Genomic DNA, 27580 nt, shown 5'->3' on the forward strand with positions numbered 1-27580 from the left:
TTCATTCTAATGAATTAGCTGCAAGTAACGTAATGTTTAACGCTAAATTACTAATCATACATGTCACTTTATTTGTCGAATTAAATGGTGGGGTAACGCAGCACAGTTTTACGTGTTTAAAACAAGCATACTGGAACGTACCCACAGCATATGCAAAAAAGAATGACTTACTATTTATGTAGAACAAATACTTAAAGTCCCCCTGTGGTGAAAATCAAGTTTTTAATGCTGTTCATGTCTATCTGGTGCTTTTAGTATATGCTTTAAGAGAAACCATGTGTAAATTAAAAGTCAAAAGTCAAAAATTAAAAAATTAAAAGTCAACACCATTGCTGAGTATTTTGTCTTTAAAAAAGACGGTTGCCAAGTTTTCATACATCACAAACTACCTTGTAACCAATCACGCCAACGTGCGGGCAGGCTTTAGCATATCATTAACAGGTTATAGCATAGGTCAGAGTGGGGGGTTAACCATTTTGGTTGTACCATTTTGGGTAAAATGCCCCCATTCAGAAAAAAACTATTTGCTTTATACATTTACAGCAAAATCAGAGTACAAGCAGTTTTATCTTCAAATTAAAAAGACAAGTCAAAGTAACAGTAGATACATTTATTAACTAAACCATCCAGAAAATCAGCCTATTTTTAAAATATTGTTAGCTGATGCTAACTGGCTTGCTAACTTGAGGTATTTTTTAAGTATAAAATTCAAATATTTGTATTCAACCACCTAGATATATTTGATGGAAAAACAAAGGATGTGATGTTCAGACCATGGTAACTACAGTAATTATGATAGTGGAAAGCGATGCTCCAAGTGGCGTTTTAGCCCACAGACTAGGTTTGAGAAAAAAATTGTCATTCTAATTTTTTAAAATATATTTGCCTTAAATAACACAAACGCTACTATTCTCATATCATAGGCCTATATAACTGTGATGTTCTGCAAAACAACAAGCTTTAAAACACTTTTTTCTTACTATTGAAAATTAGATCACTTAATGTGAAATCCATTTTCTCTAAGGTATGTTGCCAGTGTAAGCTTCACGCAAAATACTTCTACATCACTCTTGTCAATAGTCCATATTAACAACGAAAATGTATCTTGAGCTTATCTATGGTTATTTTGGGAGGGGATTTTACCCCACTTTACCCTATGTGTTTCTGTTGATATGAAAAATCGTTTGCATTTAGCAATATAGCACGTGAATTATGAATATGATGTGTATTACGATGTTATGATGACATTCAATAATTGAGCCAAAGCGATTGAAAAAAACTGTACATTGCATACTATGGCAGTGAAGGTCAGGTCTGTTAGATGTGTCTATCTATCACTCAATCTCCTTCCATTGTAAGCCACCTGTGCCTCCTCTTGCTTCTTTGACCTTCCACAGCTGCCACAGCACCTTGGGGCAACGCCCCTCATGCTCCACTGGGGGTTCAAGCCGTGACAAGGCCATTCATTTCCCACGATGCACCTGCAGCCCTCCTGCACACCCTGCCCGGAACCTTGTTAGAGCAATAAAAATAGTAGCATGGAACAGAATGGATGCCGAATAGGATAGGGACAAAAACCTACCACATCAGCCAAGATATTCTCATGGGACCGCAACAGTTCAGCAAAGCAGGTTAGACCAATTAAACAAGCGTCAGCTGCTTTCACTGATTAGCATTCACACCTCACACTGTGTGAGAGTGAGAGAGAGAGAGAGAGAGAGAGAGAGAGAGAGAGAGAGAGAGAGAGAGAGAGAGAGAGAGAGAGAGAGAGAGAGAGATTATTTCATATGGAACATGTTTCATATGGAACGGCTTCTTAGGCTCAAACATAAGCTAATTTATTGAGTCAGTTAAGCAAAACAGCCAGGGATAGATAGCGGGTCGGAGAGTGAGTATTATGTGGCGATGTTATGGCTTGTTGCACAAAGTTTAATCACGGTTGGACGTCCCCGCACACATTCATCTGTGGGATTACACCTCTGACAGGAAGACGATGCTTCACATACTGATAAGAGTTTGCTTTTGTTTTTCCCCCCGTCGTCATCACAGCTCTGTTTCTCTTCACTGCACCTGGTCGTCTAATTCTCCCCAGGCAGAGGTCATTACATTTACTGTCTAAGCGTGAGTATTTGGGCAACACAGATCGATGGTCTTGGTAAATGCCAGTTGAGACTGTGTGTTGGGTCCATTACGAGACTAGTCAATTGCGACATGTGCAGGATCTAGGTGGCCAGATTTACAGGACATGTTCGACAGAGGTGATTGTGGAAGGGAGATCAATGTCCCCAATGGCTCGCCTTTGTCACTAGGGGAGCATTTGCAGTTCACAGGAGGGGCAAGAGGATCTTTGTTGTGTGGGTTACTCTAAGTGTCTTCTGTAAAGCAGTGAATCTCACAAAACCTGCTAGGAAGACGTCCCACATTGAGAATAATGGGAATTTAAAGTTGAAACATAAACATAAACTTGTACTGAGTAAATGAGTGTCTCATGTAGTAAGCTATGAAATCCAGTATTAAATACGGTAACTTTTTAAAAAAAAACTATTAGTTCCCATGTTGGGTTAACAACCAATAATAATTCAACTCAGTGAATTCAGTGCCAAGCGAACGACACAGAGCTGAATCACAGATCTCCCACAGTCCAAAGTACAAGAAGACAAAGAATGCTAAATCTTTTATTCCACTTTAAATTTGACACATCAGAGGGGAGTTTGGGGAATTGCCTGTTCCATTATGTGGTTAGTCTAAATAATGCAAAAGTGGATGTCTCTCTCTCAGTCTCTCTCTCTTTCAGCTGAAAAGAGAAACAGCAGAGGAAGCCCCAGGCAGTTTGAGAACTGGATTGGAGGAAGCAAGTGTTGCAGCCTATAAAATTCCTCCTTCGCTTTTGTGTAACCACAGTCTGACAGGTATATGCATGATCTTCACCTTCTCTGTTTCTGACCCCCTGTGAGGATCCCTTGGATTCTATCTCTTTTCCTTCTCATTCTCGCTCCTTCAAGGTCTGTATAAAAGAGCTCTGTTCCAAACTAGCAAGATGCCAGCATAATAAGGCATTCACATGACACAAAGACTATTTCAAATTAAAGGCATGTTAATTTTGACACTTTCAGGCCCATGGCAGCATCACATATTTCCCACAATGCGTTGAAATGAGCCGATCTCTGTATAAAAAAAAAAATCAACGATTGTGAACAATAAATTTGGAATTTTTAGAAAGTTTATAAACAAACATACTCTTTAGAAACCCGTGCCTGTGACAACATTTCTGCAAAATTATATTACATTACTTCAGGTTTCGCGACAATTTCATAGTGAAATGTCCAGTGAAGGCCACTAAAAGTGCATGCAGTCTTATTTGAAACAGAATAATCAGCCAACGTTTTACTGTGTTGGTTTATCTATGTATCATCACAGTTCTGAAATAAAGTGTCTGGTGAGAGCATGGTGCACTTTCATTTTGGCTTGCTTCTACAAGTCTTTGAGCTGTTTTATGGTGGGCTGTGTTTCATGAGACTCATGTTCCCCATTCTACACAAGTGCTCCACATCGCAAGTGCAGTGCTGTATCAGGTGAGCTACTGAGCAAGTTTACGACATCAGAAAAGCCATATGGAGTTGGTTATGTGATGAAAATGTCAAAATGTATAAGTTTACAAATTATGGTAAATGGCACTATGAGTTTTTGAGGTACAAAAAGTAGTGTGCAAGGAACTGCAAAAAATAAGTTTTTCAATAATTTGCCCCATAATTTATGAGAAATATGAATAAAGGTTGTTTGTGTTTTACCGCCACAAATGTTAATTTCAGTTAATTATATGTATAGGTAGGCCTCATTTTGGAGTTTCCAAAATGTAGTTCTACTGTATGTGGAGGCATGGTTTTCCAATGAGCCAATGTGTTTAGAATAATTAAAATTGAGCTATTTTATACTTATTTCATATAGTTTGTAGAATGTTTCAAATCAACCCCTTATGAGGTGTTATGATGGTTAGGATGCTGTCTTAGATGGTAGCAGCATATGTAGGCAGTAGGCAGCTCACTTGCTTTTAGAGAAGCAATAGAAATACCAGCCTCTTTCAATAATGTAAACTTGTATTAAGTGTCTTGATTTAGATATAGAAATATTCAAGCACTTAGCTGGGTTAAGCGGCTCCTCAACATCTGTTAGGGTGATTCAGAATGGCCCTGTGGGGTCTGCACAGTGAGTCCGGTTTGTGCGTTTGTTAAGGCCACATATTTACTGTCCTATGCAAAACTGTTTATTTGTTTATTATGCAGTGTGTCTAGAGCTATGCAGCATTAAGAGAAGTGAATAAAAGCTCCACAAAGAACAATCTTAAGTTGCTCATGGCAACTCTCGTTCCAGCCCGGGGCAGCTGCTTTGTCCAATCTGCTTCAACACTAAGACACTGTTCAATGAAAGGCTGCTCCAAGAATCTCAACATCCTCAGCAGGACCAACAGCATGCATAAGAAAACAATAAGACAAGGCCTGTCCTCGGGCCTAATAGAGGAGAGAGAGTGCACACTGACAGAACGTTTACATGTAATGCGAGTTTGATTACTCCACCGGAAAATGCTTTATCAAAAAGGGCTGAAAGTCAATTTATAATTTGTGATCACATAGATGCAATTTATGTGTTGTGTTAGTGTGCGGCATGCCATGTATTATGGCTTATCAGATAGCAAAATTGGTGGAAAAGAAAGAAAAGGGTTCATAAGTGTGTTGTAGTGGAGACCGTCATGCAGGCCGAATTGATTATGTAGGTAGAACATCCATCAGCGGTCAGCATTTTATATCGTGTGGAAATGCTTTCAACTTGTCATCGAACCAAAAGCTCTCTGGTTTTTGTGTGTTTAACAGGCACAAATCAACTAGGCTCTGGTCACAATTCTAAATAGTATTTGTATGATCAAAGGAATTCTAGTGAAAGCAAAGACTTTAATTTCACAAATCAGCTATACCTAAATATATTTTCTATTTATGAAGCATTATTTCCATGCCCCATAAAACCTTTCCTTTACACGTCCCTGGATGAACTGGCATTATACTGTATTTAAGTCATTATAACTGTGGGACCCCACTTTAGGAGATAATCATTACATTTTAAAGAGTTTTTAATTGCCTACACTCACCTACCAATATCCAAGGAGGGGGTCCGTTGCATGAAAAAGTTTAAAAAGCCCCAGTTTCTAATCTGATTTGCTGGAAGGTGGATGTTGGTAGGTGAGCGCAGGCCATTAAAAAACTCTTTAAAATATAATGATTATCTAATATGAGGAGTGACTTGCAAGGGACCTTCGTCCTAAAAATGATAAAGACAGCTATAATATTCTTGCTATATAAGGTCTGCGAAGATATAAAAAAAAATCACAATAATCTCTGTATTTAGAAAGTAGAATGAAAAATGAAAAACACACACATATATATATATATATATATATATATATATATATATATATATATATATATATATATATATATATGTATATATGGATATAGATTTATCCTTCGCTGCCTATCCCAGAATCCTGTGCTTTCCATTCTGTGACAGTTGAGCTACAAAATAAAGTTGGTGGTCAGTTTGTGTGTAAATGTACGTTTTCCACTTCTGATGTAATTTGTTGTGAGAAATTACTATATTAGTAATTAAATATTTGCTTACTTATATAAGCTCACGCTATATAGTGCTGTATATCATTAAACAGTTATGCTGCCTCAGAAGTCTGTCTGAAATCAGTTTTGTGAGGTACCTGTGTGCACAAACGCTGCCTGCAAAGTTCCTGACAGGTGTTGCGAATTAGCCTTGGCTATAAACGCTATGATACTGACATGGGATTACTTCGAGAAAATAATCTATATTCACTGTATCTGTCCCGACCAAATAAACTATAAATACTAGGGTTGGGTATCGGTTTGGGTTTTATACGATACCAGTACCTACTCGGTATTTTTGAAACGGTTCCGGTGCTTAAACGGTTCTTGAACCGGTACTTTTTTAGCGGCATCTATTGGTGAGTTTATGAATTGCAACCCACAAAAGTTACGTGACCGACAGGGAAATATGTCATCGAGACAGCAGAGGCACATTTCAATGTAAGGGAACCCGCGGTGTATGTAGATAGAAACTGCTCATTGTAAGGTAATACAAATATAATGGTACATTAGGTAATGTCTTTATACACCACTGAAAACTTCTTTTTCAAGGTAGTGACGAAACATGCTCTGTAGCGCTGTTTGTACGCTGTCGGCTACGGTAGAAACATGACGACACAATATATCGACCTCCATAGAAGTGTCAAGGTAGACGTTTCTCTGTTTCCTTCTAGTCTCGTGTTTATGTTGTTGTATGAATGCACGTGTGTGAGGGGTGTGTCTGTATGACATCACTTGATCCGCTCCAGCTGCTCATCATCACATCACCAGCTGCAGTTGATCATCACCACACTATTTATACTCACCGTTATTCTCTCATCCTTGTCAAATCGTTGTTTCATGTGGTTCGTGTTGGTGTTCCGGTGTCCAGTTCCTGCCTTGTGTTCCTGTTTCTTCGTTTGGATTCGAGTTTCTACGTTTGTCTCACCATCGTCTCTTCATCGCACCACTTCACGGATCCTGACCATCTTGTCCCTGCGTCACCGTTACCATCTGTTTGCACTGCCGATTCTGTGATTCTCTAATAAACTGTTTACTTGCAATTGGTTCCTGTCATACGTCCTAGCCCGTGACAAGAAGGGGGAGCCCGTGGTTATGGAGATATAAATGTCTCATTCTAAGGTAATAAAAACATAACAGTTCATTATGCAAGGTCTTTATACTCCACTGAAAACATAGTTATGGATCTTATATTGCATTTCTGTCAATAGATCCTCAGAAATATTACACAATGCACCTTTAAGAAAACGAAACTGCACACACTTTGCAAAAAAGAATACCCTTTTATTTACAGGGCCAAACTGGACACAATATTAACTTTAAACAATATAACTACAAGTAACATATGGTAATAATAAATAAACCAATATAAAATAAAAATTCACATTTACATGACATCAAATCAAACAATGTAATAATACTGGAGATTAATAGAGATTACTACCAGGGTAATCTAATCTCGACATGGCTCCAGGTTCCCATGTTTTGTCTGCTTGAACCAGTCATGCAAGTTATCTGGTCGTACTAGTTACGGCAGCGTCTTAGCTTGGCGAGTTTACTATTTCGTCATACCTTCGCAGCGTTGAGTGAACCTATGAAAGAGAAAGTCTCTGGTTACTGGTGTAACCCATGTTCTCTGAATAGGGAACGAGACGCTGCGTTCGCTGCCAAGATCCTCGCGCTGCCGACAAGCATCCTTTTTCGGCAGAGAAATTTGAGGAGCAGATGACGTGCGCGCCATCAGCCAGTGAATTGGCGTGATTCTATATGGCTTCAGACAATCGGCACACCCAGAGGGCGTTCTGACGCGTAATTTAACACGTGAAATGCAGCCAAACCTTGGAGCAAATTAGTTAAAATCTCCCGGTATCTATAGCGAGCGAGCAAGAGCGCGCATGCGAGACAGAGGAGACTGTGCTCCAAACTGGATAGAGCGCGCACGGCGTAGTGGGAGAGGGAGAGAGACCTTGCGTGTGCGTGTGTTACTCATGAAGCGCATGTAAGACGGAGTCAGGCACCGAAATCAGGCACTGAAATGTTCGTTCTAATTCGGTCTTATTACTACCGTTTACGTCGGAACCGGTTCCCTATTGGCCCCGCGTTTCGGTACCCAACCCTAATAAATACATAAAGTCATTGCCTGATAAGGCAGTGAGGCAACAAGTCAGCTGCCTAAGTTTTCGGACGCCCTTGTCTGGTCTTGAATGTGGAAAAAGACTCCTTACCTGCTCTAAGTAAGCCTTGTTCATCTACTGTCAATTCCCAGGTGTTTCCTTCCCCTCTCCAACGATCTCCTTCGTCTTTGTGCATGAAACCTGTGGATTAAAGATTACATTTATACTCACTGTGTCATCAAGAGGTGTGCACTTTGACTACCTCTTCCATCATTACCATTGACAACCTGCAATGAAAAGAAATGCAAGTTATCCACCAGCATTCACTCAGTAGTTTCTGTGCCATTTACTCACCTGAACTGTGCCATTCATCTATCTGTTCAATAAACAACTGTTTGGATTGTTTATATCTGTCTTTGAGTCTGGTTTATCCTAACACAGATTGGTGAGCATAAGAGAATTCTTTCAAAAACATTAATAAATCTTACTGACATTAACATTTGGACGGTATGGTATATTTTGTAAAAAATCTATTTTCTCTTTCTCAATTTTTCCTTGGACCTACTGACAGTCTGAAATGCCTTGAATTGGGATGAAGGTCAAATAACATAATATTTATTATCTAAGAAATGCCTTAAAAAATAGTATAATCAATTATATATTCACGGTTCATGCCACAATATTTCAGGCCTAAACTCTTAACTTTACAAATTGCTAGCATGATTGGCGTTTTTAGAAACTAGAAATTCACTTGTTCACGTGCCCCTGATTATTGCCATTGTAAAAAGTGAATGTTGTTGGAAAAGTGTCCCCATGACAACAGGTAAATGCTTGCATGTGATATCCAAAGACACAAATTTATCATTCTGCTTTTTGTATTTTGTAACAGGGTCAGGTGTTCATGCCCTCAGCACAGCTTATGAACTCATTTGACTGTCAGTACAGCCATTAGAGTACAAGGTATGTGGCAGAGATCCTGTGAGCTCGACTAAGATAAAATTCATTCCAGTCCTGATATATATTTAGGTCTACCAAGGTCCCTGTGTCCTTAGTCTAATGCCACTAGATATCCCCCAGCCCAGCTGTCTGAGCAGATTAATATTGTTATCTGTACAGATTTCCTCCAGCTAGTCCATGACTACACATCGTGTACAGCAGAAGAGTTCAAAACAGCTAGGCTGCTCCTGCCACAGATGCTTCTACAATCTAAGTCGCCATTCAGTGCAGAGGTAGTGCATTCAAGCCAGCGTCCTAGTAAGACCTCCTGTTTTTGTGAGAATGGGTCTTGGCAGGTTATTTTCAGTTTAGGAGGTGCATTGAGTTAAATAGAAAAACAGCATTCCATTATAGGCAACAGTACCTGGGTGAAACAAAGTGTCCTCAGAGACACAAAGAGAAACAAAAAGAAAAGTAGCAAGGGGAGATAGTGTGTGGTGGAGGGATAGACAAAAGGCACAAATAGACAACAAACACAACAAGCCTGCAAACGTAGTGCTTTGGTTATTAATAACTTGACCAATTTTTTAAATCCAATTTTTAAGCAATTCCAGTTAATTTACAAACAGGATCGGTTCCCAAGAGTAACTGGAGGTCAAGGGTCCAATGGTAATTCTGAGGTTCATGGACTGCATTTCCAGGTATCCAGACCTTCATCCACAACACTTCCATCATCACCCGCAACAGGGTCTCCATATTCATAAAATCAAAATAAAAAACGTATTTTTATGCAATCAACGTTCCTATCAAACAAACATTTTCCTAACCCTAACCCTTACCACCTACAGAAACTACCCTAAAATCAGTCTATTGTTATTTCCCCCCATATCAACAGGTTACAGTACAGCTATAATCTTTTCAGATGCTGGTCCTTGATGGAAAAGCAGAACAGTTGCACTTTAAGAGTTTATCTTCCCATGGGAAGTTCTTGATTTTTTATGGCATATTGCAGCATTTACAGCATTTATATCACAGTAATAGAAAACCACAAACATTAAATAATCCAATCAATTCCCAAAGGGCAAATTCATGCCCTTCCCTACATTCTATTCTTGTTCGAGAAGTGTTTCACTTGGATCTATGTCAGAAAAGTCTATTGCAGCTTCCTTTCATGCTGTCTTTAAAGACGTTCTGCATCAGGCACAGCTCACAAATCCCATCTCTCCATCCGTACCCACTCAACCTGCTTTACAAATGTTAATGCTTTTGTTGTGGAGGAGAGACAAACGAATGAGCGTGAATGAGAGAGAGAATAGAGGGTGGTCTCACAAACATGGCCCCCACAGACTGGCAAAGGCAGCAGCAATAATAGAGCACATCATTGTTATTGTACTGATCAGATCATTGAATTATATCCAGCCAAAGGACAAATCGGCCCAGCAGGGGAGATCCTGCTATCATCTGGACCCTATTGTTTCAGAATTACCATTTAATACAAAAAGTTTCCGGGCGTCATCAACTTCATTTGCCATTTTTGCTGTCAAAGCGCTGCCTTCACTGAAGGAGCTCAGAGGAGGGTCTGGACCTCTTCAAATCCACTCAAATGTGAGTGGACACACTGGATGCCCTGGAAAGCTGGGGAAAATTTAGAACGAGCACACATAATTAGATACATTATATGCCCATTGTTTGGTCATTCATGCATGATTAATTTTTCATTCTATGGATATGCAAACAGTGGTATTGTTTATCCAATTGCATGTGAAATCAGTCATAAACAACCAACTCACATTATAAACAATACATATACATGTGTTATTTACATTATACACTACCATTTAAAAATTTGGAGTGGGTAAGATTTGTTTTATTGCCAGCAGTTATCACCCTGTAGCCCAATGCCCATTGAAGCTAAGCAGGGATATGGTTCAAGTCTCACCTCTCAGGTAAGTCCGCAGGGTGTCGGGGAGATGTGAGGTGAGGTGTCTAAGTCGCAACATCTACCTACGGGGGTGCCAAAGGGCTCAGTGCTTGGACCATTTCTCTTCTCCATCTACATGTCATTACTAGGATCTGTCATTGAAAAACACGTTTTTTCCTATCACTGCTATGCTGATGACACACAACTCTATCTCCGACGATAGCTGCTTGCATCTCAGCCTGCCTGACAGACATTTCTTGCTGGACCACCACCTTCAACTAAACCTTACAAACACAGAGCTGTTTGTGGTTTCTGCCAACCCAAATTTCATCACAACTTACATTCAGCTAGGTTTGTCAAATATAATTCCATCCAGGACAGCCAGGAGCTTCAAGGTTGTGATTTATGATCAGTTGAACTTCACAGACCACATTGCTAGAACTGCCCGGTCCTGCAGATTTGCCTTATAGAACATTAGAAGGATCAGGCCCTTCCTATCAGAGCATGCTACACTACTCATTGACAATTTCTTGTTCTATCCAGACTGTACTATTGTAATGCTCTCTTGGCAGGTCTTCCAGCATGTACTGTCAAACCTCTGTAACTGATCCAGAATGCTGCAGCAAGAGTGGTCTTTAACGAGCAGAAGAGAGCGCACATTACACCTCTCCTCATAAAATTGCACTGGTTGCCAATTGCCGCTTGCATCAAATTCAAAGCACTGATGTTTGCCTAGAACAACCACTGACTCGGCACCCCTATACCTAAACTCATTACTCCAGACCCATGCCCTCCAGAAGCTTGCGTTCTGTAGGTGAACGGCGCCTTGTGGTGCCATCTCAAAGAGGCACAAAATCACTTTCACAGACCTTCACCTTGACTGTTCCCTGCTGCACAGTCTTTAGCCATTTTCAAGAATCGTCTGAAGACGCATCTTTTTCTGCAACACTTGACCTATTAATACCAAAACTTGCTACTCTGTAAATGTCATGTAATGTAAGCCTGTTCAGTACATATGGGAGACCTCCTGGTAAAACTAGGTTTTTGCTAGAAGAGTTGTTAGTGACCTGGCCAGATTTGTTCAATGGCCTCTATCCATCATCCCTATATAAATACTGATTGGCTTCATCACTCTGTCTCCTCTCCACCAATAACCTGGTGTCTGGTAGGCGTTCTGGTGCAATATGGCTGCAGTTGCATCTCCAGGTGGATGCTGCACAATAGTGATGGTTGAGGAGATTCCCCCCTTCCATATGTAAAGCACTTAGAATGCTGAGAAAAGCACTATAAATGTAACAAATAATTATTATTATTGTTTTTGAAAAAAGACAATGCTCAGTTAGGCTGCATTAATTTGCTCAGAAATACAGTAAAACTGGTAATGTTGTGAAATATTATTTCAATTTTAAATAACTGTTTTCTATTTTTGAATATATTTTAAAATGTAATTTAAAAAAAATATGCTAAAGCTGAATTTTCAACAGCTATTTTCAGTGTCACATTGTCAAGGTGTGGGTTTTGTGTCTTGTTCCTTCTTCTTGTCTGTCATGTGATTCCCTGATTGTCATGTGATCCTGTCATGTGTCTTGTCATTTGTTAATCGTCTGATCATTGTTCACAGGTGTTCCTTGTCTTGTAATTAGTCAGTGTATTTAAGCCCTCATGTTTTCCCTGTGTCTTTGTCGTGGATTGAATGTTACGTGTGAATGTTACTTTTCCAGTTTCCAGTCTTTGTTTTATGTTTTATGTTTTATTTAGTGTTTATAATTTAGATTGGATTTGGGTTCACTTCAACTTGCCTCCAGGATCATTCATAACAGAATCCATGACCTAAAATATGGACCCAGCAATCCGTCTCTTTCTCCTCAGCCAAGGTGACTGCCCGATTGAGAGGTATGTTGAGGAATTTTGTGAGCTCTGCGATGGGGTGGATGTTGACTATGATGTCTTGAAAGACATGTTCCGCTACGGTCTTACGGACCTCCTGGAATACCTTATGCCTGACAACACCCCGCAATGGACGTTAATACAGTATATTGACATTGCCCTTTGGATAAGCGGCTCGCTATTACTGGGGGCTTTGTGGATGAGGGGCCCATGAGCTCACTAGATCCCCTCAGCCTGATAATCACGTCAGTCCGGCCAAGCCTGAGCTGCTTCACATCAGTCCTGCCGAGCCTGCACTTCACGTCGGTCCTGCCGAGCCTGCACTTCACGTCGGTCCTGCCGAGCCTGCACTTCACGTCAGTCCTGCTGAGCCTGCACTTCACGTCAGTCCTGCCGAGCCTACACATCACTTCATGCCCACCGAGCCAGAGACTGTACACCTCATACCTGCCGCACAAGAGACTGTTCACGTCGTGCTTGCCACACAAGAGACTGTTCAGGTCATGCCTGCCACACAAGAGACTGTTCACGTTATGCCCGCCAAGCCAGAGACTTTTCATGTCGTGCCTGCCACACAAGAGACGGTTCAGGTTATGCCCACCAAGCCAGAGACTGTACACGTCGTGCCTGCTGCCGAGCCAGAGACTCTACACGTCGTGCCTGCCGAACCAGAGACGGTTCACGCCAGGTCAGCCGTGCTTATGTCTGTTCCTGACCCTGGGTCTGTTCCTGTGCCAGGGTAGCCAGGGTTTGTTCCTGAGCCGGTGTCTGTTCCTGAGCCGGTGTCTGTTCCTGAGCCGGGGCCTGTTCCCGTTCAAAAGCCCATAGTTGCCCCCAAGAAAATTGACCCGAAGGGTCGTCTCCGCCCTGGCCGCCCAAAGGGTCGGTTCGGTCCTGGCCCCCTGAACTGTCTGGTCAGCACTGGCCCCCTGAACTGTCTGGTCAGCCCTGGCCCCCTGAACTGTCTGGTCCGCCCGGGCCCCCTGAACTGTCTGTTCCACCCTGCCCTCCTGCACTGTTTGGTCAACCCTGGGCCCCTGAACTTTTTGGTCCACCCTGGCCTCCTGCCCTGTCTGGTCCACCCTGGGCCCTGGACTGTCTGGTCCATCCTGAACTGTCAGGTCAGCCCACGGTCCAAGTCTGACCACGCTCCACGGCCCAGGCCCGCCATGGCAATCTCCTGGTCCCTTTCCCCTGCATGGTTCTGGCCCTCCATCCCTCCCCCAAGATGCCTCCGCTCCACCACCCTCCTGAACTATTGTGTTTTTTGTTTTGATGGGCGTCGAGAGCCGCCCATATGGGGGGGGGGGGGGGGGGTTATGGCACAGTGTGGGTTTGTGTCTTGTTCCTTGTTCTAGTCATGTGATTCCCTGGTTGTCATGTGATCCTGCCATGTGTCTTGTCATTTGTCAATCGTCTGATCATTGTTCACAGGTGTTCCTTGTCTTGTAATTAGTCAGTGTATTTAAGCCCTCATGTTTGCCCTGTGTCTTTGTCGTGGATTGAATGTTACGTGTGAATGTTACTTGTCCAGGTTCTTGTTCTTGTTTTCAGTTTCTAGTCTTTGTTTTATGTTTGACTTAGTGTTTATAATTAAAGATTGCATTTGGGTTCACTTCAACTTGCCTCCAGGATCATTCATAGCACACATGATCCTTCAGAAATCAGTCTAATATGCTGATTTTCTGCTCAAGAAACATTTCTTACTATTATCAATGCTGAAAACAGTTGTGCTGCTTAATATTTTTGTGGAAACCGTGATACATGGTTTTCAGGATTCTGAGGAATCGAATGTTCAAAAGATCAGCATTTATATGAAATAGAAGTCTTTTGTAACATTATAAATGTCTTGACTGTCACTTTTTAACAGCTTAATGCATCCTAAAGTATACCGACTCCTAAGTTTTGAACGGTAGTGTGCACAATTTATTAAAAAATAAATATTATATATTTTTTTAAAAGGCAGACATTTTGCTTTCTTACCTGTTTTCTTTTTTTTTTCTGCCCAAAAATGAACCTATGGCTAAATAACACATGAGTACCGAGTCGACCGTTCTCTGGGATGCGTTTTCATGATAATCGAATGTACCAAGTTTTAATGTTAGTTTTAGTTTAACCACAGATTAGCTTATAACGCTAGTGTATGGGACATTGAATATGTAAAAATAAAAATGGCTAGTTAAAACCACTAACAAGGCTCAAATTAGCCCCACACTAACACGGTAGCATAATTAGGATCTCTACCTGCAAATCGACGCATTGAGAACTTTGTAAGTGTACAGACAGTTATATACAAGCATATACGAGCAGGAGCCATCCTTGGAAAACAGTCTCGACCAGTCGAACCACGAACACCGTGCTACGTGCTGGTCGATAGTCACAGTTCAACTCACGTAGCACGACGTTCGTGGTTCATCTGGCTACCGTGTTAGTCTGGGGCTATTTTGTGCCTTGTTAGTGGTATTAACTAGCGATTTTTATTTATTCAATGCCCCATACACTAGCGTTATAAGCTAATCTGTGGTTAAACTAAAACTAACGTTAAAACTGGCTACATTTGATTATCATGAAAACGCATCCCAGAGAACGGTCGACTCGGTACCCATGTGTTATTTAGCCCTAGGTTCATTTTTGGCAGGAATTGTCCTTTAACAAAGTAAAACCAAAATCTATCCAAATACAGGGACTAATAAAACTGTTTAAGTACCCCAGGATGGGAATGACTGGTCTAAATGACCATTGGCACTAGCCTTTTATAGGTACTGCACTGAAGTGAAGTAAAAATCCCACGGGCCTCATCAATACACATTTAGACACAAAGACCTTTTATAACTCTCTTGGGAAAGAAAAACTATTCTGGTGCAGCTAGTTAAGGTGCCAGGGTTACATTGAACAGCCAAAGGAACACTAAAGTTTCTTCATTATACTTAAGTATCAAAATAATTTGCCAGGTTTTCACAGAGATGTGAAAAGTATGTGGTCATTCTCCTTTCTGCTCACATAAAACCATCTAATTACAGAGGCAATAATTGTGGCCTTTTAACACGATCACAAACAATGTGGCCAAGTGCGGAAACAAAGGTCCAGGCGATCTCTATTGGTCAGTCATGGTTTCACTAACCTGTAGCTGCGGAACAGCAGGCTTGCAATTGGCTGTCATGGCAACTGACTTCTGACAGTACCGTACAGAGGCAGACACACCAGCAGTCTCAAATTCATTTGACACACATGAGGTCTCCAGCCTTACAGACGCTTAATTGAATTAAATTTCCCCCTGAGATGGTGTTCAACCAATAGTGCCACTTTTACCTAACACGATCCACACTAAGATACATGATATGATACCGTGTGAAAGCATGCAACACGATTCAGAAAATGCCAGATGTGACCCCACATGACAGAAAAATCAACAGTGAGGCCTTTTTATTATCTTAGTAGTTTATCCCAGATAGCAATTCATTTAAATAGAGAGCATACTGAGTTTTTTTTGCAACCTGCAATCTAATGCGTGTCTCTCCTAGAACAGGAGTTTCCTTAATGCCAAGGATCCTCAAATATGATTCACAGCTAAAAATTCAAATCTAAAAATGATGTGTTTTTTAAATATAATAATTGGATTTTATATTGTTAATATATTCCCAATATACACATGAGATTGCAAATTGTTTTTCAGCAAAAATCTCAGTATGCTCTCTATTTAAATTAGTTGCTGTCAAGGAAAATATTCAATTATTTTTTTTACTTTTTATTAAAGGGACATTGTGTTGGAAATTCTCCCATCTAGCGGTGAAATTGTATTTTGCATTCAAACTAATTGTGCTCTCCAGCGCCTCACTTTTTCAAATGCGTGTTGCATATACGGTAGCTGTTATGTACCAAAAAGCTACGACAGGATGTCTTCTAATAGCATTTTGTTCGAGTTTTCCTTCTGGTGAACAGGTTTGTTACTTCCAATCAAACTGCAACTTGACACAACGAACAAACGAATGTTACAGTATGAATTGCTGACTGACTTGCCGGGGCAGTGACTGTCACAGTCTTCGTCTGCACCAGTCTGTCTTTGTCATCACTACACTTCCCAGGATCCCGCTTGTCTCCTCACCTGAACTCACTTCCTCATTAACCACCTGTTTCTCGTCATGATCATGTGTCACCTGTCTTCACATCATTAGTTTTCATTGGTTTGTGTATTTAGTTCCCTCTGCCCAGTCATTCTTTGTCGGTCTTTGTTTATACGTCACCTTTGTGTGTATGCTTTGAGTCTGCCTTAACCTGATCCTGGAAATGGAATAAATCTATGTTTGAATTGGAACCTGTCGACCATCGTCTTCTTCAACCCGCACACACCCATGACAGAAAGACCGACCAAGACAAGATGGATTTGGCTGGCCATGACCTGACGGATTACCTCATCAGGATTCTGATGGAGAGAGGTCTCCGCATCACCATCACCCCGGTGATGCCTCCAACCATCTTCGCCATGCCATCCATCCTCATCCATGGTTCTGAAGAGCCCTTTTCCCCACTGGTTCCGTCCAGCACCAAGCCCTCTTCGCCGCTGGTTCCATCCAGCACCAAGCCCTCTTCACCGCTGGTTCCGTCCAGCACCAAGCCCTCTTCGCCGCTGGTTCCATCCAGCACCAAGCCCTCTTCACCGTTGGTTCCGTCCAGCCCAGAGACTTTTTCATCGCTGGCGCCGACCAGTCCAGAGTCCTCTTCACCCCAAGTATTTTTTTGGGGGGGCAGTAGGCCCGAAGGGTCCTCACCGCCACGGCCACCCGAAGGGTCCTTACCGCCACGGCCACCCGAAGGGTCCTTACCGCCACGGCCACCCGAAGGGTCCTTACCGCCACGGCCGCCCGAAGGGTCCTCACCGCCACGGCCGCCCGAAGGGTCCTCTCCGCCAAGGCCGGCCGGAGGGTCTTCACCGCCGTGGCCGGCCGGAGGGTCTTCACCGCCGTGGGCGCCCGAAGGGTCTTCACCGCCGTGGCCGCCCGATGGGTCTTCACCGCCGTGGCCGCCCGATGGGTCTTCACCGCCGTGGCCGCCCGATGGGTCTTCACCGCCGTGGCCGCCCGATGGGTCTTCACCGCCGTGGCCGCCCGATGGGTCTTCACCGCAGTGGCCACGCCCACGTCCTGCTCCGCCCTGGACGCCCGAGGGTCCAACAGCTCCGCCCTGGATGCCCGAGGTTTCGCCTGCTCCGCCATGGCCACGCCCACGTCCTGCTCCGCCCTGGCCGCCTGCTTGTCTTGCTCCGCCCAGGCCGCCTGCAAGTCCTGCTCCGCCCTGGCTGCCTGCTCGTCCTGCTCCGCCCAGACCGCCTCCTCGTCCTGCTCCGCCATGGCTGCCTGGACCATCCTGGAGTCCGACCTACTGCACCCGGTCTGCCTTCCCGTCACGGACTCCAGGATGCCCACCCACCCTCCCACCCCTCTTCTACGGCGTCTTCTTCAACCCGCACACACCCATGACAGTGACAAGCGCCTGCTCTCCTCTGCTCCTCCGTTTCTGCTGCTTTCAGTTATGTGACGCTGGCTGTGAACGAAAACCCGTTGTGGAAACGCATTGGCCTAGTACTTTTTGACCCTCTCTGCTTTTATAGTTTTTCAAGATGGCGGAACGACATGGAAGCCTCCGTGGACCTACTCGTCACATGTATATAAAGATAATAAATTCTTCGTTTACGAGGATAAGTCAGATAATTGGCAGAGGTATTTGTACACCATTGAGGACATATTTATGAATAAAAATATTGATTTTAAATAATAAAATACCTAAAAAACTACACATAGTCCCTTTAAGTTAACAGTATATCTAAGATTAACACATAATTAATTGTTCTTCATAAAACTCTATGCAGATTTGTTTTTTCCAGCTTACTTTCAAAAGGTCTTCATTTCCTGTTTACACTTCAGGGCTTTGGGGTCTATATGACCCCAACAATTGATAGAGTAATTGTACAAAAAATATAAATTTTTAATTATACAAATAATATATAATTTTTTTATTTACTTCTCATCTATTCATTAATGCTGTGTTTTAGGAGATATGAAGTACTTTTTTACCTATTTACTGCAGAATTCCTCCACTACACCATTAGCATATGTATGAAATATTAATTTTTTATGAAAAAAACACATTAATGATGATCAAATTTAAATAGGGATTGTTTCTGGATATTGATATAGGTGTTAGATGGATAATTCTGCCATCTGCTGGTTAGATGTTTTTTTGTAGATAATATATTTTTAGCTTGAAAGTGTAATTACCATATACTTCCAGCACAGGCCCCATAGAGATCCATTCATTTTTCTGGATGTGACTTACTGCTCTTATAACAGCTTTTTTTTAATGAATATATATATTTAAACGTTTAAAATACATTAAATCAGTATTTTGTCAAAGTTTAGAATTATTTTTGTTGTTGTTTGAGGTCTTTTGAAGTATCTTGTTATTGCAATAATGCTATATAAATTTGCAGTAATGCCAAATAAATGTGCAATAATGCCACATAAGTTGCCACTAAAAGAAAATACTTGATTGCAATTACATATTATTTCAATAATCAAAATGTATAAAATTATTAACTTTAGAATAAGAAATTAATTTTTAAAAAGTAAATAAAAACAAAAAACAAACAGCTATAGGCGGATATGAACAGGAGTGAAGAGTAAACACGCCCGTGGGTCTGTGTGTGTTTGTGTGTGCGCACGTGCATGTGTAATCATGCTCATTCCACATTGTTTTTTTCTCTAATGCCAGGCCTTCATTTATGTGTGAACATTTTTAGATTCATGCTGGAATTATTGATATTATTTCCCAATTTCTATAAAAATGCTCTCTTTTGCTGTCACACCTGTTTGTTTGTTTGTTTATTTGTTTGTTTGTTTGTTTGTTTGTTTGTGTGTCTCTCTGTGTGTATGTTATGTGTGTGTAGTCACGTTCTTTCCATATTACATTTGTACTCTCATACCATACCTTCATTTGTGTGTGAACATTTTTAGATTTATGCAGAAATTATTGATTTTATTTCCCAATTTCTATAAAAATGCTCTCTATTGCAGTCACACCTCTCCCTATCTGTGTGTGTATTTGTGTCTGTGTGTGTGTGGGCGTACATGTGTATGTGATAATGTTCATTCCACGTTGTATTAGTGATCTAGTACCAGGCCTTCATTTATGTGTGAAAATTTTCAGATTTATGCAGGAATTATTGATTTTATTTGCCAATTTCAATAAAAATGCTTTCTATTGGAGACACACGTTTATGTGTGTTTGTGTGCATGTACACGTGTGTGTGCAAGTGATCATGTTCGTTCCACATTGCATTTGCATTTGTACTAGTACCAGGACTTCATTGCGGTATGGACATTTTCAGATTTATTCTGGATTTATTGATTTGTTTTGACAAATGAAAAATAAAAAACAATTTTTTTTTCAATTTTCCCATTCATTTCAATGTGGGGTCATATTGACCCCGAAGACCAGAAGTGTAAAAACATTTTTTACATACCTTTAGAACAACCGAATCAAGCCCAGTTTTTTTGTGTGTGTATAGATAGATAATGTAGGAAAAGTCACAAAATCTTATTCCACTGAGATGAAGGGAACCATTTTTTTTTACTAAGGAAAAGTCGATTGGGGTCATATAGACCGCAGTGACCAAGTAAAACAATCTCTCTCATTTCTGAGAGAGTATTCAGTATTTACTTCCAGTATTTAGAGGTTTTCCAGTAGCAGAATGAATAGTAATAATATCAAATGTGTTGAATGTAAAACAAAACAAAACAAAACATTATTTAAAAAAAAAAACGTCCCGGGTTACGTATGTAACCCTAGTTCCCCGAAGGGACGGACGCTGCTTGAAATCGCAGTGGGAACGCCCTCAGCGTGACGCGTCTGACGCATGAATGAAATCAGTCAATGGAGAGAATGAGCGTACGGCGAGTGACGTCATCGACCAGGAAGCTATAAATATCCCCTGAGTACACAATACGCCAGCTTAAAAGTTACTGAAGCAGCGACCCAAGGGGATGCCGAGAGTATGGCAGGACACGCAGCGTCCGTCCCTTCGGGGAACTAGGGTTACATACGTAACCCGGGACGTTCCCCTTCAGGGACTACCGCTGCGTGAAATCGCAGTGGGAACGCAATACCCACATCCCCATACGACCAAATCCCCGTCGTGTGTCATTAGGAGACACAAACCGACGAGACAACCTGAGCCCCGGGAGTGGAGCTAAGATCGAGGGAATAAAATCTAACGAAAGTGTGCGGTGAGGACCAGCCTGCCGCATCACAAACGTCCTGAAGAGAAGCTCCTGAAAGAAGAGCTGTAGAAGCAGCCATACTCCGGGTGGAATGAGCCCTTACAGCCAAAGGTGAAGGCTGATGGGCCGAACCATAAGCAAGTGGGATGGCCTCGACCACCCACTTGCTCATCCTTTTTCTAGATGCAGGACACCCTTTCTTAGGTGACCAAAACAGACGAACAGTTGTTCCGATCTCCTCCACAGGGCAGCTCTGTGGACGTAAGCATCAAAACCCAAACTGGGCACAGCAAATTAATTTTCTCCTGGTCTGACGTCAGAAAAGGCGGAGGACAGAAAACCTGCAGAACTATAGGTCTAACTGAAACAGTTGGAACCTTAGGAACATAACCTGGTCTCGGAAAGAGAAAGGCCTTAACCAACCAGGAGCAAATTCCAGGCACGAGGGAGCCACCGAAAGTGCTTGAATATCTCCAATTCTTTTTAGAGATGAGATAGCGAGAAGAAGGATAGTCTTTAGAGTAAGAAACTTTTCCGAAACTTCCTCGATGGGCTCGAAAGGAGCAAAGGAGAGACCTTCTAAGATGATGGCCAGATCCCAAGCTGGTACCCTCGTGCGAACTGCAGGCCTCAGCCTCAAGGTGACACGAAGGAAGCGAGACATAAGTGGGTGTTTCCCGAGGGAACCTCCACTTGAAGGGGTGTGGTAAGCAGCTAAGGCCGCCACATACACCTTCAGTGTGGAGTGGGATAACCCTGTGGAGAGACGGTCCTGCAGGAAATCCAGGACTGTACCAACCGGGCAGTTAACTGGGTCCTGCTGACGCTCTCCACACCAAGAGGTGAAAAGTTTCCACCTCGCGGCATATAACTTCCTCGTGGAGGGAGCTCTGGATCGGAGGATGGTCTCAATGACCTCAGCCGAGAGACCAGAATCTATGAGCTGGGCCCCCTCAGAGGCCAAGCCCACAGCCTCCATAGCTCTAGACGGGGGTGAAGGATCGACCCACTCGCCTGAGAGAGCAGATCTCTCCTGATCGGTATCTCTAGGGGAGAGCCGTTGAGGAGAGACACTAGGTCCGCATACCATACCCGGGCCGACCAGAACGGGGCTATTAGCAGGAGACTGAGCCCGTCCCGGCGAACCCTCTCCAGAACTCCTGGGAGCAGAGCAATCGGGGGAAAAGCGTACAAGCGTGACCTCGGCCACGGATGTACCATCGCATCCAACCCCAGCGGGGCTGGATGGCTGAGAGAGAACCACAGCGGGCAGTGTGATGTTTCTGGATAATTCTGCCATCTGCTGGTTAGATGTTTTTTTGTAGATAATATATTTTTAGCTTGAAAGTGTAATTACCATATACTTCCAGCACAGGCCCCATAGAGATCCATTCATTTTTCTGGATGTGACTTACTGCTCTTATAACAGCTTTTTTTTAATGAATATATATATTTAAACGTTTAAAATACATTAAATCAGTATTTTGTCAAAGTTTAGAATTATTTTTGTTGTTGTTTGAGGTCTTTTGAAGTATCTTGTTATTGCAATAATGCTATATAAATTTGCAGTAATGCCAAATAAATGTGCAATAATGCCACATAAGTTGCCACTAAAAGAAAATACTTGATTGCAATTACATATTATTTCAATAATCAAAATGTATAAAATTATTAACTTTAGAATAAGAAATTAATTTTTAAAAAGTAAATAAAAACAAAAAACAAACAGCTATAGGCGGATATGAACAGGAGTGAAGAGTAAACACGCCCGTGGGTCTGTGTGTGTTTGTGTGTGCGCACGTGCATGTGTAATCATGCTCATTCCACATTGTTTTTTTCTCTAATGCCAGGCCTTCATTTATGTGTGAACATTTTTAGATTCATGCTGGAATTATTGATATTATTTCCCAATTTCTATAAAAATGCTCTCTTTTGCTGTCACACCTGTTTGTTTGTTTGTTTATTTGTTTGTTTGTTTGTTTGTTTGTTTGTGTGTCTCTCTGTGTGTATGTTATGTGTGTGTAGTCACGTTCTTTCCATATTACATTTGTACTCTCATACCATACCTTCATTTGTGTGTGAACATTTTTAGATTTATGCAGAAATTATTGATTTTATTTCCCAATTTCTATAAAAATGCTCTCTATTGCAGTCACACCTCTCCCTATCTGTGTGTGTATTTGTGTCTGTGTGTGTGTGGGCGTACATGTGTATGTGATAATGTTCATTCCACGTTGTATTAGTGATCTAGTACCAGGCCTTCATTTATGTGTGAAAATTTTCAGATTTATGCAGGAATTATTGATTTTATTTGCCAATTTCAATAAAAATGCTTTCTATTGGAGACACACGTTTATGTGTGTTTGTGTGCATGTACACGTGTGTGTGCAAGTGATCATGTTCGTTCCACATTGCATTTGCATTTGTACTAGTACCAGGACTTCATTGCGGTATGGACATTTTCAGATTTATTCTGGATTTATTGATTTGTTTTGACAAATGAAAAATAAAAAACAATTTTTTTTTCAATTTTCCCATTCATTTCAATGTGGGGTCATATTGACCCCGAAGACCAGAAGTGTAAAAACATTTTTTACATACCTTTAGAACAACCGAATCAAGCCCAGTTTTTTTGTGTGTGTATAGATAGATAATGTAGGAAAAGTCACAAAATCTTATTCCACTGAGATGAAGGGAACCATTTTTTTTTACTAAGGAAAAGTCGATTGGGGTCATATAGACCGCAGTGACCAAGTAAAACAATCTCTCTCATTTCTGAGAGAGTATTCAGTATTTACTTCCAGTATTTAGAGGTTTTCCAGTAGCAGAATGAATAGTAATAATATCAAATGTGTTGAATGTAAAACAAAACAAAACAAAACATTATTTAAAAAAAAAAACGTCCCGGGTTACGTATGTAACCCTAGTTCCCCGAAGGGACGGACGCTGCTTGAAATCGCAGTGGGAACGCCCTCAGCGTGACGCGTCTGACGCATGAATGAAATCAGTCAATGGAGAGAATGAGCGTACGGCGAGTGACGTCATCGACCAGGAAGCTATAAATATCCCCTGAGTACACAATACGCCAGCTTAAAAGTTACTGAAGCAGCGACCCAAGGGGATGCCGAGAGTATGGCAGGACACGCAGCGTCCGTCCCTTCGGGGAACTAGGGTTACATACGTAACCCGGGACGTTCCCCTTCAGGGACTACCGCTGCGTGAAATCGCAGTGGGAACGCAATACCCACATCCCCATACGACCAAATCCCCGTCGTGTGTCATTAGGAGACACAAACCGACGAGACAACCTGAGCCCCGGGAGTGGAGCTAAGATCGAGGGAATAAAATCTAACGAAAGTGTGCGGTGAGGACCAGCCTGCCGCATCACAAACGTCCTGAAGAGAAGCTCCTGAAAGAAGAGCTGTAGAAGCAGCCATACTCCGGGTGGAATGAGCCCTTACAGCCAAAGGTGAAGGCTGATGGGCCGAACCATAAGCAAGTGGGATGGCCTCGACCACCCACTTGCTCATCCTTTTTCTAGATGCAGGACACCCTTTCTTAGGTGACCAAAACAGACGAACAGTTGTTCCGATCTCCTCCACAGGGCAGCTCTGTGGACGTAAGCATCAAAACCCAAACTGGGCACAGCAAATTAATTTTCTCCTGGTCTGACGTCAGAAAAGGCGGAGGACAGAAAACCTGCAGAACTATAGGTCTAACTGAAACAGTTGGAACCTTAGGAACATAACCTGGTCTCGGAAAGAGAAAGGCCTTAACCAACCAGGAGCAAATTCCAGGCACGAGGGAGCCACCGAAAGTGCTTGAATATCTCCAATTCTTTTTAGAGATGAGATAGCGAGAAGAAGGATAGTCTTTAGAGTAAGAAACTTTTCCGAAACTTCCTCGATGGGCTCGAAAGGAGCAAAGGAGAGACCTTCTAAGATGATGGCCAGATCCCAAGCTGGTACCCTCGTGCGAACTGCAGGCCTCAGCCTCAAGGTGACACGAAGGAAGCGAGACATAAGTGGGTGTTTCCCGAGGGAACCTCCACTTGAAGGGGTGTGGTAAGCAGCTAAGGCCGCCACATACACCTTCAGTGTGGAGTGGGATAACCCTGTGGAGAGACGGTCCTGCAGGAAATCCAGGACTGTACCAACCGGGCAGTTAACTGGGTCCTGCTGGCGCTCTCCACACCAAGAGGTGAAAAGTTTCCACCTCGCGGCATATAACTTCCTCGTGGAGGGAGCTCTGGATCGGAGGATGGTCTCAATGACCTCAGCCGAGAGACCAGAATCTATGAGCTGGGCCCCCTCAGAGGCCAAGCCCACAGCCTCCATAGCTCTAGACGGGGGTGAAGGATCGACCCACTCGCCTGAGAGAGCAGATCTCTCCTGATCGGTATCTCTAGGGGAGAGCCGTTGAGGAGAGACACTAGGTCCGCATACCATACCCGGGCCGACCAGAACGGGGCTATTAGCAGGAGACTGAGCCCGTCCCGGCGAACCCTCTCCAGAACTCCTGGGAGCAGAGCAATCGGGGGAAAAGCGTACAAGCGTGACCTCGGCCACGGATGTACCATCGCATCCAACCCCAGCGGGGCTGGATGGCTGAGAGAGAACCACAGCGGGCAGTGTGATGTTTCTCGAGAAGCAAATAGGTCTACCTCGGCAAGACCGAAATGTTTCCATAGGAGTTCCACCACCTCGGGGTGAAGACTCCATTCCCCGGGCCTCGGCCCCTGTCTTGACAGGATATCTGCCCCCTGATTTAAATACCCCGGGAGATAAAAGCTCTCAGAGAAAGAATTTTCCCCTGGGACCATAGAAGGATCTGACGTGCCAGTTTGTAGAGCGGGCGAGAACGCAAACCCCCCTGATGGTTGATATAAGAAACCACCGATGTGTTGTCTGTCTGGACAAGAACATGGTGGCCCCTAGGTCTGGGAGGAAGTGTTTCAGAGCCTGAAACACCGCCAACATCTCTAGGCAGTTTAAGTGCCACAGACGATGATGGTCCTCCCACAGACCCTGAGCCGGGCGACCATCCATGATCGCCCCCCAACCCGTGAGAGAGGCATCTGTCATTAGCATAACGCGACGACAAGGAGCTCCTAACACAGGGCCTTGGGACAGAAACCAAGGATCTTTCCACATGATCAGGGCGTGATGACACCGTCGCAAACTCACGATCATGCGAAGCGGATTTCCCCTCGGGGAGAATCCCTTGGTCCTGAGCCACCACTGTAACAGTCTCATGTGCAAGAGGCCAAGAGGTATCACGTTGGACGCAGCTGCCATGAGACCTAGCAGTCTCTGGAACTGTTTTACAGTGGATGACTGGCCTAGCTTGACCTGATCTACTGCAGCGAGAATCAAAGCAATACGAGCAGGTGACAATCGTGCCTGCATCGTCGTTGAATCCCACACTACACCTAGAAAAGTGGTTCTCTGTAATGGATAAAGAACACTCTTTTTGGCGTTGAGCCGCAGCCCCAGTCACTTGATATGAGCAAGAACGACATCTCGGTGCCGAACCGCCTGTTGTTCCGATTGAGCTAGAATCAAGCAATCGTCTATATAGTACAGAAAGCGGATGCCCTGTAACCTCAGCGGGGCTATAGCAGCATCCGTACACTTCGTGAATGTTCGGGGTGACAGTGCTAGGCCGAACGGAAGAACCCGATATTGGTACGCTTCGCCCCCGAAAGCGAACCTCAGGAACTTCCTGTGTTGAGGGAGGATAGATACATGGAAGTAAACGTCCTTTAGATCTATCATGACAAACCAGTCCTCGGATCTGATTTGAACATCCCCAGTGACAGACACAGCGCCCTGTAACGTACTGGCAGGGAACAGCTGGTCTGGGCACTCCACAACCCTCCTCGGAGGGGGCGAGCGTCCCTCGGGAAATCGCTCGCCGAGTCTCTCTACGCCCTGTGAAGGCAGGGTTAGTAGAGCAGACCCCTGAGGGCATCGGAAAAGACAGGGCACCGTGTTCTTGTGCAGTGAACTCAGGTCTTTCACGATAGGGACCACCCTCAGAACCCTGACGTTCAGCACGTCAGGATATTTTTTTTTTGTTGATGAAGTAGTATCCTAACTCCCTGCTGGGTGGGGGACCCATTCCGCCAGGAACTCTACTAAGGGAACCAGCCTCTCGAGGCTGGCCTCCGGATGAACATCCCGAGTGACAGACACAGCGCCCTGTAACATACTGGCAGGAAACAGCTTGTCTGAGCACTCCACAACCCTCCTTGGAGGGGGCGAGCGTCCCTCGGGAAATCGCTCGCCGAGTCTCTCTACGCCCTGTATAGGCAGGGTTAGTAGAACAGACCCCTGAGGGCATCGAGAAAGACAGGGCACCGTGTTTTTGTGCGGTGAACTCAAGTTTTTCCCGATGGGGACCACCCTCAGAGTCCTGACGTTCAACCCGTCAGGACTTTTTCGACACGGCCTTTCTGGCGACAATGACTGTCCTCAGATCAGTCCTGCCATGAGAAGGCCGCGCCGGAGAGCGCCCCGCCTCGTCCCTCCAGTTTCTCTGCAGGGGGGAACGAGACGTGACACTCCGCTTCTGCTGTGCTCTTTTGGAAGACGAACTCGACGAAAGACTTTGCTCTGGTTGAACATTCTGCGTGACAGACACAGTGCCCTGTAACGGCGCACCGGCAGGGAACGACTGGTCTGAACACACTAGAACCCTCCTTAGAGGCGGCGAGCGTCCCTCGGGAAAGCACTCGCCAGACCCTTCTACGCCCTGTTTCGGCAGGGTTAGTAGGACGGGCCCCTGAGG

Source organism: Siphateles boraxobius, unplaced genomic scaffold (genome assembly GCF_051911475.1).
Source record: "Siphateles boraxobius isolate OS27281-9 unplaced genomic scaffold, OSU_SipBor_1 66, whole genome shotgun sequence".
Classification (NCBI taxonomy): Eukaryota; Metazoa; Chordata; class Actinopteri; order Cypriniformes; family Leuciscidae; genus Siphateles; species Siphateles boraxobius.